The sequence below is a fragment of the Apium graveolens genome, chromosome 6 (genome assembly GCF_009905375.1).
Source record: "Apium graveolens cultivar Ventura chromosome 6, ASM990537v1, whole genome shotgun sequence".
Classification (NCBI taxonomy): Eukaryota; Viridiplantae; Streptophyta; class Magnoliopsida; order Apiales; family Apiaceae; genus Apium; species Apium graveolens.
In genome coordinates this window covers 141,257,349-141,269,904 of record NC_133652.1, presented here as the reverse complement: position 1 = coordinate 141,269,904, position 12,556 = coordinate 141,257,349, and positions in this window count along the sequence as shown.

Here is a 12,556-nt window from a genome sequence, read left to right as displayed (position 1 = left end):
CATTCCTTTTGTTCTTAACAAACTAAGAATATAAGTTGTTCAAAGATTGTTTGATCAAATCAAGCTGAGTCTCTATACTATTCTTGAAACCCAAAATATCAAGGTACATATACCTATCATCTTTAGAACATGTGGTTCAACCGGATATCATTCTCCCATTAATGCAAAAGTATGGTGCCCTATTATTGTCAAATCTTTCTAACGAGCCTATCCTTCAAATATCCTTTGAAGATGCTCAATCATATCATAAGCATCATTATGCTCTTGTTGCTTCTAAAGCTTAGCACTCATAATTACAAGCATGAGACATGAAACATTAGTTGCATAATCAATTTGCTTGTCGTAGGCATTTTGTTCAGCACATGTTTCATTCTCAGCTATATGAAATAAGGGAGAGGTTTGAGTGACATCCTTGAACCTGGGGACAATCCTCAAGTTCTCGTGTCAATTGTGGAAATTATTTAATGTCAGCTTGTCCTTCTCAAGGACTATTACATAGAGAAGTTATTTGTGTTATTTGTCATTTGATATCTACAATATTAAAATGCATAAAATGACTTAGTCTACAGATGATCATTAAATTATGTTTAAGTGATTATTCATATATATATACACAATATATATCTCCCACTATTTTTATCAAATCAATAGCCCTAACTATGAATTCGGAAAGAACGTCTTCTATATCCTTTCTAGTGAGCCAAGATCCATATTTCACCATGCGTTAGGTCAACTTTGGCTTTTCTCCTAAAACATGATTATTTAGGTAGACACCGTTTGTCAATTATATCAACAATATAACTCTTGGATAGCTTGGTGGCACAACATTTGTTCATATTTATCTAATAAATCTCGCCAAACTCTATGGCTCTAGGTTCACAATCCTATTGTTGTAACTTAGTTAAGTCACACCCAATAGTAAAAAAGTATCAATATACTTCAACACATCTCCCACGATAGATAGGAGTACTTCGCTTTGGCGAACCCACTCCTGGTCGATCTAAGGGGTTAATCCATTGGACTCATTGGAAGGCATCTGATCAACTTAATATTAACTTTAGGGTTTTGTTAATTTTAAAATGATCATGATCCCATCATAAAGAGATTCCCAATTTTTTCCTTGAATAAAATACTTCAAATCAATATTCTTCAATGGTTTAATTTCCAGGTAGTGAGAGAGTCACAACGGTCTCGCTTAAAACCCACAACCTTACAAGTTCAAAGAACTCGCTTTTGACAAAATCGCCCCATGTCAGAAATAAAGAAAATTTGTATTTTATTCCGTGTTTCATAAACACGAGAATCTCATAATCGTTTGTTCATTTTAAAATCTTGAGTCGTTACAGATTTTATCTTGTTTAGAAAGTATGGCATGGGTGTCATATCTAATACATACATCTTCAATCTAATTAAGCATGCATCTTTATAAAGTACTCTACACATACATTCATCATATGCTCATATATATGTAAAGTGCAATAAATAAACGTGGTTGGTTATGGCTTTATCCTATGTGATCTTCATCAAGATAATGACAAAGATCTAGGTCAATCTAAGGTGAAAAACAAATACAGGCTAACTATTACATGTCTTATTTCTTGTATTGCTTCCTTGGAAGGCCTCCATGTGAGATTACCCTTCCTTGATCTTCAAATCTTCATGTCTTCATGTACATTACACAAAATGAAAAATAAAAACTAATCTAATGTACTTATAATAAAAACTCGAGTTACATTCGAGATTTAATAATTACAAGATCAAACGACATGCAAGCCGTATTTAAAAAAACCAAAACCATTATCCTAAGGTCATAAGCCATAACCATCCACCATGCTCAATTAACACATAAGAACATGTTAAAACACATAATATGATCTTAACATATCATACCCTTCATGATCTAATCATAAAAACCAAATATAGCAAAAATCAGAAAATTCGAAATTAAATCTGATAACATTAAATCGCAGATTACAGGGTCTGAACGACATCAAACGCCTTACAGATCAGTCGATGATAGCTTCAACTATCTTTTTTGTTCAGACGCTCGATTCCGAATGAAATAGCATATTCATTCTCCATAATCGGACACCAGACACATATTTCAGCAAATCCGCTGCATCCGATTCAAAATCGTATCAAATACGATTCTTATAATAAGAACAAACACAAAACATGTATATATCAGTATATATACAGATTATATAATCATCATATGACTATACAACTCTCATGAATATCATATATTCAAAGCATATATATACATACGCATATATACTTATAACAACATGTAAAACATACAAAATCGCATACATAACAATCATGGAATATTGTATATATGTTATCATCATAAAATCAGTAAACACATAAACGAATTAAATACTTTTCGTAAGTAGCTCTGATGTCAGTGAAGGGTTTCGAGCACATAAACGCAACGGAAACAACAATTAAAAAATGTAAAAACATAATTTTCGAAACCCGCCGCAGGATCCATGCGAAAAACATATATTTAATTCATAGATCAGATTGTTTACCTTAAGAAGCTTTACCAATTGGTTGACTAATGGAGATCCAAAGCTTGTTCAATCACCACGCATCCCGCTCTCGCGATGTACGCTCTATCGGTATCCACACGAATGCTTGAACTCAAGGATTGGATGTGTACTTGCACAAACTCGTTTCTTCTTGCTCTCTCTATCTTCTCCCTTGGTGGCTAGGGTTTTAGTAAAAGTCTTTTTTTTTGCACACTCAAAATCAGCCACATAAGAGATATTATATAGAGAGTAGAAAAACAAATTATAACTCTTAACTAATTAGGAGTTATTATTAATTCGAAATTCCTATTTGTATTATAATTAAGTCTCACTTAATTATTTAACAAATAAATTTCATAATTAATATTAGTAAATTTGAATATCATTATTTATCTAATTAATTAAGTCAAACTTAACTAATATTATAAATAATTCAAATTACTTTAATTTAATATAAATCCAATTTAAATTAAATAATCCTTCAAGCATTCTTTGTGTGAGACCCTATAGGTTATTATTACATTAGCAACGAATTTTAAATCTAATTTAAAATCTTAAACAATGAGCGGCATCTAGTAATACATCATTGCTACCCAAGTAATAATAATTGAATCGGTGATCGATTAAACCTTTCATGAATAATGTACAATGTAATATAATCCCTTTAACCAAATATTATAGATTAAACTAGATGCATGTAATGTGTCATCCTCATCATAGTTTAATCCAAGTTTCCTTGATCAATGAGTAGACTATCATATCAAATCAACATTTGAGTGTGGCCACGCATTTCATAGTCTAGCTCACACAAGAGGCCAATAATATCACTCCTAAAATAGGAGGGTTAAATCCCATATAGATCATTCATATTTCTCATACGATTCATAATATACCCAATGTCCACTTTTATCATTACCTGGTCAAGGATAACTTTTAATAGAATCAATGTATATTAATTCTCATATAGAAATATAATTACTTCAGGTCTAAGGACCATTACATCATTATCACTATGAGAATTACTTATGACACAACAGATGTAGAATCTCACATTGGGTCTGTCCAGCACCATGTACATATACATCGGCCTGTGTTTTTGACTTTAGTATCACTATACCTATGATCAATGAGATGTGATCATCAGTCAACAAACACACAAGTCTTAGTGCATTATTATTGTCCCTTAATAATAATAATACTCGACTAGGGACCTTTAAGAATATTGATACTATTCTCATAATCTCATTTCTAAGTCACGTACTTAGAGATATAGAATTGCATATCATATTTCAAGGACATTTATTAATCTAACATTTATATCACAGTAAATTAAGAATTAATAAATTATAAATAGAATAATCGATAGAACATAAACATTAATAATCCTAATGTCTTAAACTAAAACATCATAGTGTTGTCTCTAGGGCACAAACACTAACAATCTCCCACTTGCACTAGAGCCAATCACCCATGTATCTAATACTCATGGAACTAGTATGACCATCGTACTTCTGGTGCGACAAAGCCTTAGTCAGTGGGTCTGCAACACTATCATTACTATGCACTTTACATTTATATCTCCTTAATCATTAATCTCATTAATAAGGCGATATTGCCTAAGGACATGCCTAAGCAGTCTTCATGGCTGTTTCAAAAAAATATCAATATATTCGGCTTCCATAGAATCATCAATGTTCTTGCTGTGAACTATTCAAGCTAACATCAATTATATTTAGACAAAACATAAAACATACATAAATTCATAATCATCCTTGTCTGTCCAAAAATTAGGTTCAGAAACTAGTATCAGTGTAACCCTTTACAATCAGTTCCCTATCTTCTCCATACACCAAAAATAAATCTTTAGTCCTCTTTAAGTACTTAAGAATATTCTTGAAAACTATCAAGTGACCCTCACCTGGATTAGACTGGTATCTGATCGTCATGCTCAAAGCATACAAAACATCGGGATAAATACATATCATTGTCCACATTATAGATCCAATTGCTGACGCATCTGGAACTTTCTCAAACAGCCCTTATCATCTAATGATTTAGGGGGCAATTATCTTTTGAGATCGCTATCCCATGAGACATCGAAACATATCATTTCTTTGTCTCTTGCATCATAAAATGATGTAATACTTTATCAATGTATGTACTTGGACTAGGTCGATTAATCTTTTCAATCTATCTCTATAGATCTTGATCCCTAATATATAGGTAGCATCGCTTAAGTCTTTCACCGAGAAACTATTTCTCAACCAAGTCTTAACAGCCTGTAGAGAAGGTATGTCATTCCTTATCTATTATATGTCATCTACATATAATACTTGGAATGTCATATGGCTCCCACTAACCTTCTTGCAAACACATGGTTCATCTTCATTTTAAATAAAGCCAAACTCTGTGACCATTTCATCAAAATGAATATTCATTCTCCTTGAGGCTTGCTTCAATATATAAATAGATAGAAGCAACTTACAAACTATCTTAGCAAACTTTGGATCGACAAAACCCTCATGTTGTATCATATATACATCCTCTTCAAGGCTCCCATATAAGAAAGCAGTTTTGACATCCATTTGCCAAATCTCATAGTCAAAGTAAGCAACTATTGCTAACAAAATCCTGATAGACTTGACCATAATAACCGGTGAAAAAGTCTCATCATAGTCTATACTATGAATTAGTCTGAATCTTTTGCCACTAGTCGCGTCTTATAGGTCTGTACTTTACCATCCATGTCAGTTTTCTTCTTGAAAACCTACTTGCACCCTATAGGTTTTACCCCTTCGAGTGGATCAACTAAAGTTAATACTTTATTTTGATACATGGATTCCATCTTGGATTTCATGACCTCTAGCCATCTCTTGGAGTCTGAACTGTTCATATCATCTTGGTAGGTGAGAGGCTTATCATTATCCATAAGCATCACATCACCATCTTGAGTCAAAAGAAATTCATAATTTCTCCCGGGCTAATGGTGAATCCTACTAGATCTACGAATAACATGTGTTTCTTGGAAAGGATTACTTTCAATATTTTGATGTACATCCTGATCTTATTGAAACTCTGGTTCAATGTTATCATGTGGTTCTCGATCTTCATCGAGATGTATTATCCTCCCACTGATTTTCTTAGAAAGTAGTTCTCCCCTAAGAAATACATGGCCCGAGCAACAAACACTTTGTTCCCGGAAGGATTATAAAAACTATACATAGTCTCACCTGGGAATCCCATAAAATAGCATCTATCTAATTTTGGTCCAAGCTTGTCTGAGGCTAAACGTTTTACAAACGCTTCACGTCCCCAAATTTTCATAAATGACATGCTTTGACATTTATCACTCTATATCTCATACGGAGTATTTTGAATCGCTTTAGTCGGAACTTGGTTCAGTGTATATGCAGCCGTTTCTAGAGCATAACACTAGAAACTGAATGAAAGATCCGCTTGACTCATCATCGATCGCATTATGTCCAACAAGGTACGATTTCTCCTCTAAGAATCTCTATTCCATTGAGGTGTTCCAGAAAGAGTAAATTATGATACACTATCACACTCCTTCAAGAAACTCTTGAAATTGAGGTTTAAGTATTCTCCTACACGATCTGATCGTAAAACTTTTATACTTTTCCATTGTTTTCTTTTCTATTCCGGCCTTATATTCTTTGAACATTTCAAAAGAATCAGATTTGTTCTTCATAAGAACCACATATCCATATCTACTGAATCATCAGTAAATGTTATGAAGTAGTATAAGCCCCTTTCCATCATACGCATTCGACCACATACATCATTATGTATAAGTCATAATCGTTCGGTGGCCCTTTCACCTGATCAGGTAAAAGAAGCTTTAGTCATTTTGCTAATGAGACAAAGTTTGCATCTTCCGTATGATTCAAAATCAAACGTATCCAAGTATTCATATATATGTAACTCAGAAATGCGTTTCTCATTAATATGGCTTAACGACAATGCTAGAGGTAATGTTTGATTTGAGTCAACTTAGAACATATAAATTGTTAACTAATTGTGCAACATTATAAGTCTTATCATTGAATTAGAATAAACAACTATTGTTTATTTAATTAAAATGAAAACCTTTCTTGTCCTGACAAGAAATTGACTTAATGTATCCGCTAAAGGCTGGCACGTAATAACAATTTATCAAGTTCGCAATCTCACCTTATGGGCAACTTTAGGTATCGAGTTCCTTCAACTAGAGCAACAACTTTTGCTCCAATTCTAACCCTATACCTGAAGCTTGACCATTGACAATTTAACTTCCATTCATCCAGTTATTTTCACAGAAATGACAATCATCTCCTTTAGTTGCACCACTATTAGGCTTCAAAAGCCCTTTGGGATTGGACTTTGTTTTGACACCGAATAAGATCAAATCTTCACCTTGCGAGTCCACTTTCCTTTCCCATTTGCATTCCATGTGTACATCATCAATATGGACGTAATTCATGCCTTTACCGTGTTATTTTCAGCAGTTCTAAACATGCTTAACAACTCAGTGGGTGTCCTTTCTATCTCATTCCTTTTGTTCTTAACAAACTAAGAATAGAAGTTGTTCAAAGATTGTTTGATCAAATCAAGCTGAGTCTCTAGACTATTCTTGAAATCCAAAATATCAAGGTACATATACCTATCATCAAAGAACATGTGGTTCAACCGGATATCATTCTCCCATTAATGCAAAAGTATGGTGCCTTATTATTGTCAAATCTTTCTAACGAGCCTATCCTATAAACATTCTTTGAAGGTGCTCAATCATATCATAAGCATCATTATGCTCTTGTTGCTTCTAAAGCTTAGCACTCATAATTACAAGCATGAGACATGAAACATCAGTTGCATAATTAATTTGCTTCTCGTAGGCATTTTGTTCAGCACATGTTTCATTCTCAGCTAGAAGAAATAAGGGAAAGGTTTGAGTGATATCCTTGAACCTGGGGACAATCCTCAAGTTCTCGTGTCAATTGAGGAAATTATTTAGTGTCAGCTTGTCCTTCTCAAGGACTATTACAGAGAGAAGTTATTTGTTTTATTTGTCATTTGATATCTACAATATTAAAATGCATAAAATGACTTAGTCTATAGATGATCATTAAATTATGTTCAAGTGATTATTCATATATATATACACAATATATATCTCCCACTATTTTTATCAAATCAATAGCCCTAACTATAACTCGGAAAGAACGTCTTCCATTTCCTTTCTAGTGAGCCAAGATCCATATTTCACCATGCGTTAGGTCAGCTTTGGCTTTTCTCCTAAAACATGATAATTTAAGTAGACAACATTTGACAATTATATCAACAATATAACTCTTGGATAGCTTGGTGGCACAATATTTGTTCATATTTATCTAATAAATCTCACCAAACTCTATGCCTTTAAGTTCACAATCTTGTGGTAACTTAGTTAAGTCAAACCCAATAGTCAAAAAGTATCAATATACTTCAACACATCTCCCACGATAGATATGAGTACTTCGCTTTGGCGAACCCACTCCTGGTCGATCTAGGGGTTAACGTATTGGACTCATTGGAAGGCATATGATCAACTTAATATTAACTTTAGGGTTTTGTTAATTTTAAAATGATCATGATCCCATCATAAAGAGATTCCCAATTTTTCCTTGAATAAAATACTTCAAATCAATATTCTTCAATGGTTTGATTTCCAGGTAGTGAGAGAGTCACAACGGTCTCGCTTAAAATCCACAACCTTACAAGTTCAAAGAACTCGCTTTTGACAAAATCGCCCCATGTCAGAAATAAAGAAAGTTTGTATTTTATTCCGTGTTTCATAAAGACGAGAATCTCATAATCGTTTGTTCATTTTAAAATCTTGAGTCATTACAGATTTTATCTTGTTTAGAAAGCATGGCATGGGTGTCATATCTAATACATACATCCTCAATCTAATTAAGCATGCATCTTTATAAACTACTTTACACATACATTCATCATATGCTCATATATATGTAAAGTGCAATAAATAAACATGGTTGGTTATGGCTTTATCCTATATGATCTTCATCAAGCTAATGACAAAGATCTAGGTCAATCTAAGGTGAAAAATAAATACAGGCTAACTATTACATGTCTTATTTCTTGTATTGCTTCCAAGAAATAAAAATACAGGCTAACTATGGCCTCTATGTGAGATTACCCTTCCTTGATCTTCAAATCTTCATGTCTTCATGTACATTACACGAATGAAAAATAAAAACTAATTGTTGTGAATTTGTTGTGTACTTGATGAATACCTAAACAAAACATCTAAGTAGATTTTACTTAGTGAAATTATGTAGCACTCGACGGATAAGAATTATAGTCCCGACGGATGACTCATTCTAGTCCCGACGGATGATTAACTAATTATCCATCGAGTGAGTGGCTTATGTAATAATAAGATTGTAGCACAGTGATGTATGCACCTTTGTATAGAATCTGTAGTAGCATATAAGTCATGTTGACTTTAACTAGATATGCAGAATAGATTGATTAATTGTACATAAGCAATTTCTTGTAATTCTGTATAAGTGAAATGAAGTCAAGTGCCAAAATAGCTACCGACGGATGATTAACAAAGCCTTCGACGGATGATCAAATGACTATCAACGGATGTTTAACATAGCAGTCGACGGATGATCAATCAAGTCATCGACGAATGATCTGAAAGTCGACGGATGATCATATCAAGAATTCAAACATCAGTTGAACAATGAAAGCTGACACACAGCCGTCGAGTTGGATACAAACACATTGTGGAAGCCCATTAATTGGGTAATAGAGGAAGAAAAGCAGCAAAGATTAAGACTGTTAGATTTTATATTTGTTCAGTCTGTTTGACTTTGTAATCTTGGTAATATATAAAGCAAGAGAGTAGCAAATAGAGAAATAACTAATATAGCTGAGAAACACAAAAACAGAGAAATCTTTGTAAGCATAATCTTTAGCATTTCCTGTATTCTCAGCAGTTCCATTTGTAAGCAGCTGTGAGTATTTCTGCACACAGAGTCCTCTCGATATATTATATATATCTCTGGTGGAATTGTTTAAATCCACCAGAAAGTTTTTAAAGACTCTTGTTTTTAATTACTTATGTTTTGATTCATTCAAGTTTACATTCCGCATTGTGCTAATCAAAACAAATATATCTATAATCGAGTCGAACATTTTTATTTCAAGAAAAAAGGTTCAAGAATTCCATTCAACCCCCCTTCTGTAATTCTTTCTATATTGTAAAGGGTTTGAAGATCAAAATAATTCAGCAAGATGAACAAGAAAGATGTTGGAGTCAAGATTCCTTTTCTTGATAAAGATAATTACCATCATTGGAAGGTAAAGATGCATCTTCATATGCTTTCTCAAGATGAGGCCTATGTGGACTGCATAGAAAGAGGCCCTCATGTTCCAATGAGAGCTGCAACAGGAAATGAGCCATCTGTTCCAAAGCCAAGGCATGAATGGTCTGATCCTGACATTGAACAAGTCAGGAAAGATAAAAAGGCCATGAACATTATGTTCAATGGTGTGGACGCAGACATGTTTGATAACATCATCAACTGCAAGACTGCCAAGGAAGTTTGGGACACAATACAGATAATCTGTGATGGTACTGAGCAAGTAAGAGAAAATAAAATGCAGCTCCTGATTCAGCAATATGAGCATTTTCACAATGAAGAAAGTGAATCACTCACTGCCATTTTTAGTAGATTCCAAAAACTACTAAATGCTTTTAAGTTGCATGGAAGAGTCTATCAGACTAAAGACTCCAATCTGAAATTTCTCAGATCTCTTCCAAAGGAATGAAAACCAATGACAGACTCATTGAGAAACTCACAAGATTATAAGGAGTTTACTCTGGAGAGACTGTATGGCATTCTGAAGACCTATGAGCTTGAGATAGAGCAGGATGAAAGAATGGAGAGAGGAAAGAAGAAAGGAGGATCCATTGCACTAGTTGCTGATCTGGAAAAGGAGAAGGAAGTGAAGATGGAAGCTGTGGAATCAACTTCAAAGGTCTGTGAAAGCAAGGGTAAGGGGCTAGCTGCAGAAAATGAAGATTCATTGAGCCAAGATGACATGGAGGACTTTGATGAGCACCTAGCATTCCTTTTAAGAAGATTTTCCAAGCTCAAGTTTAAGAAGAACTTTGAAGCTGTCAAGCCAAATAGAAACATGGTGGATAAATCAAAATTCAAGTGTTTCAAATGTGGCTTGGCAGGGCATTTTGCAAATGAGTGTAGAAAGTCAGATTCCAGTAAGAAAAGATTTGAGTCTGTAGATTACAAGCAAAAATACTTTGATCTACTCAAAGAAAAGGAAAGGGCTTTTATTACACAAGAGAATGACTGGGCAGCTGATGGCTTGGATGAAGATGAAGATGTCAGCTATGTCAATCTAGCCCTAATGGCCAATTCTGATAAAACAGAGACAAGTTCCTCAAGCAATCAAGTAATCACTACAAACCTTGCACATTTATCTAAAGCTGAGTGTAATGATGCCATAAATGGCATGTCTACAGAATTGTATCATTTGCGTGTTACACTTAAGTCCCTCACTAAAGAAAATGCTAAAATCAAAGAAAACAACTTGTTTTTGAGTGAGAGAAATAATATGCTTGAGTCTCAGTTTGTTGAGTTTGAGAAACTAAAAATTGAGTGTAGGATTGCCAAGGAGGAATTAACTGAGTCCTTGAAAAAGGAAGAAATTTTAAAGAAGTAGCTCGATCATGAACAAGAGGTGATTAAAGCATGGAAAACATCCAGAGATGTTCATGCTCAAATCACCAAATTTCAAGGAATTGAGTCCTTTTGTGATGAAGCCTGGAAAAAGAATAAGGAGAAACTAGAACCTATTTTGGTAGATGGGTTGCTGACAGATGTAGACTCGACGGATGATGAGGACTATCCGTCAGATAACAAAAAATGTTATCCGTCGAATGATAAAAATCCTCATCTGTCGGCTGTAAGCAAACCCATTAGCAAAGCCAAATTAACCAAGCTAAATGATAAGTATGAATCTGTTTCCAAGAACTTTGTTTCAGGAGAATCAAGTCAAGCTAAGAAAGGGAAAAAAGCTAATGTTGGTCACATGACTGTCAAATAGGTAAGTGACAGACTTGAGAAAATAGAGGTAAAAACAGAGACTAAAAAGAACAACAATAGGAATGGTAAAGTAGGGATTAACAAACACAATAACTACACACCTGATAAATATGCTCCTAGAAAGCTCTGTGTCAAGTGTGGTAGTGTAAATCATTTGTCTGTTAATTGCAAATCTGCCATGTCTACTCCCATGTCTGTTCAACCTCAATTTCCTAACATGAATGCCATGCCTCCCATGCCTGTTAATGCTATGCCTACACAGAATATGAATGCACAGTTTGCTAATATGCCATTTGCACCTAATCCATATTATGCTGCATACAATATGCCTCAAATGCCATTTAGCATGCCTTACTGGAATAACATGTTTGCACCAAGCATGCCATTTCCTGTTAGCCATAACATGCATGATAATTCTGTTGCATCTAGTGGTTTCAAAGGCCCAACCCAAATGACTAAGGAAGAATTTTAAATTCCTAAGTCAAATGAGTTAAAACCTAAGAAACAGAAGAAGAAAGCTAACAAGGCAGGACCCAAGGAAACTTGGGTACCAAAATCAACTTGATTTGATTTTGATGTTTTCAGGGAAACAGAAAGAATCTTTAGTACTTGGATAGTGGCTGTTCAAGACACATGACTGGTGATTCTATCCTGCTCACTAAGTTTAAGGAGAGAGCTGGCCCAAGTATCACTTTTGGAGATGACAGCAAAGGTTATACTGTGGGATATGGCTTGATTTCAAAGGACAATGTCATCATTGAAGAGGTTGCCTTAGTGGATGGTCTCAAACACAATCTGTTGAGTATCAGCCAGCTTTGTGATAAAGGCAACTCAGTAACCTTCAACAAAGAAGCCTGTGTTGTGACCAATAATCAAAACAAC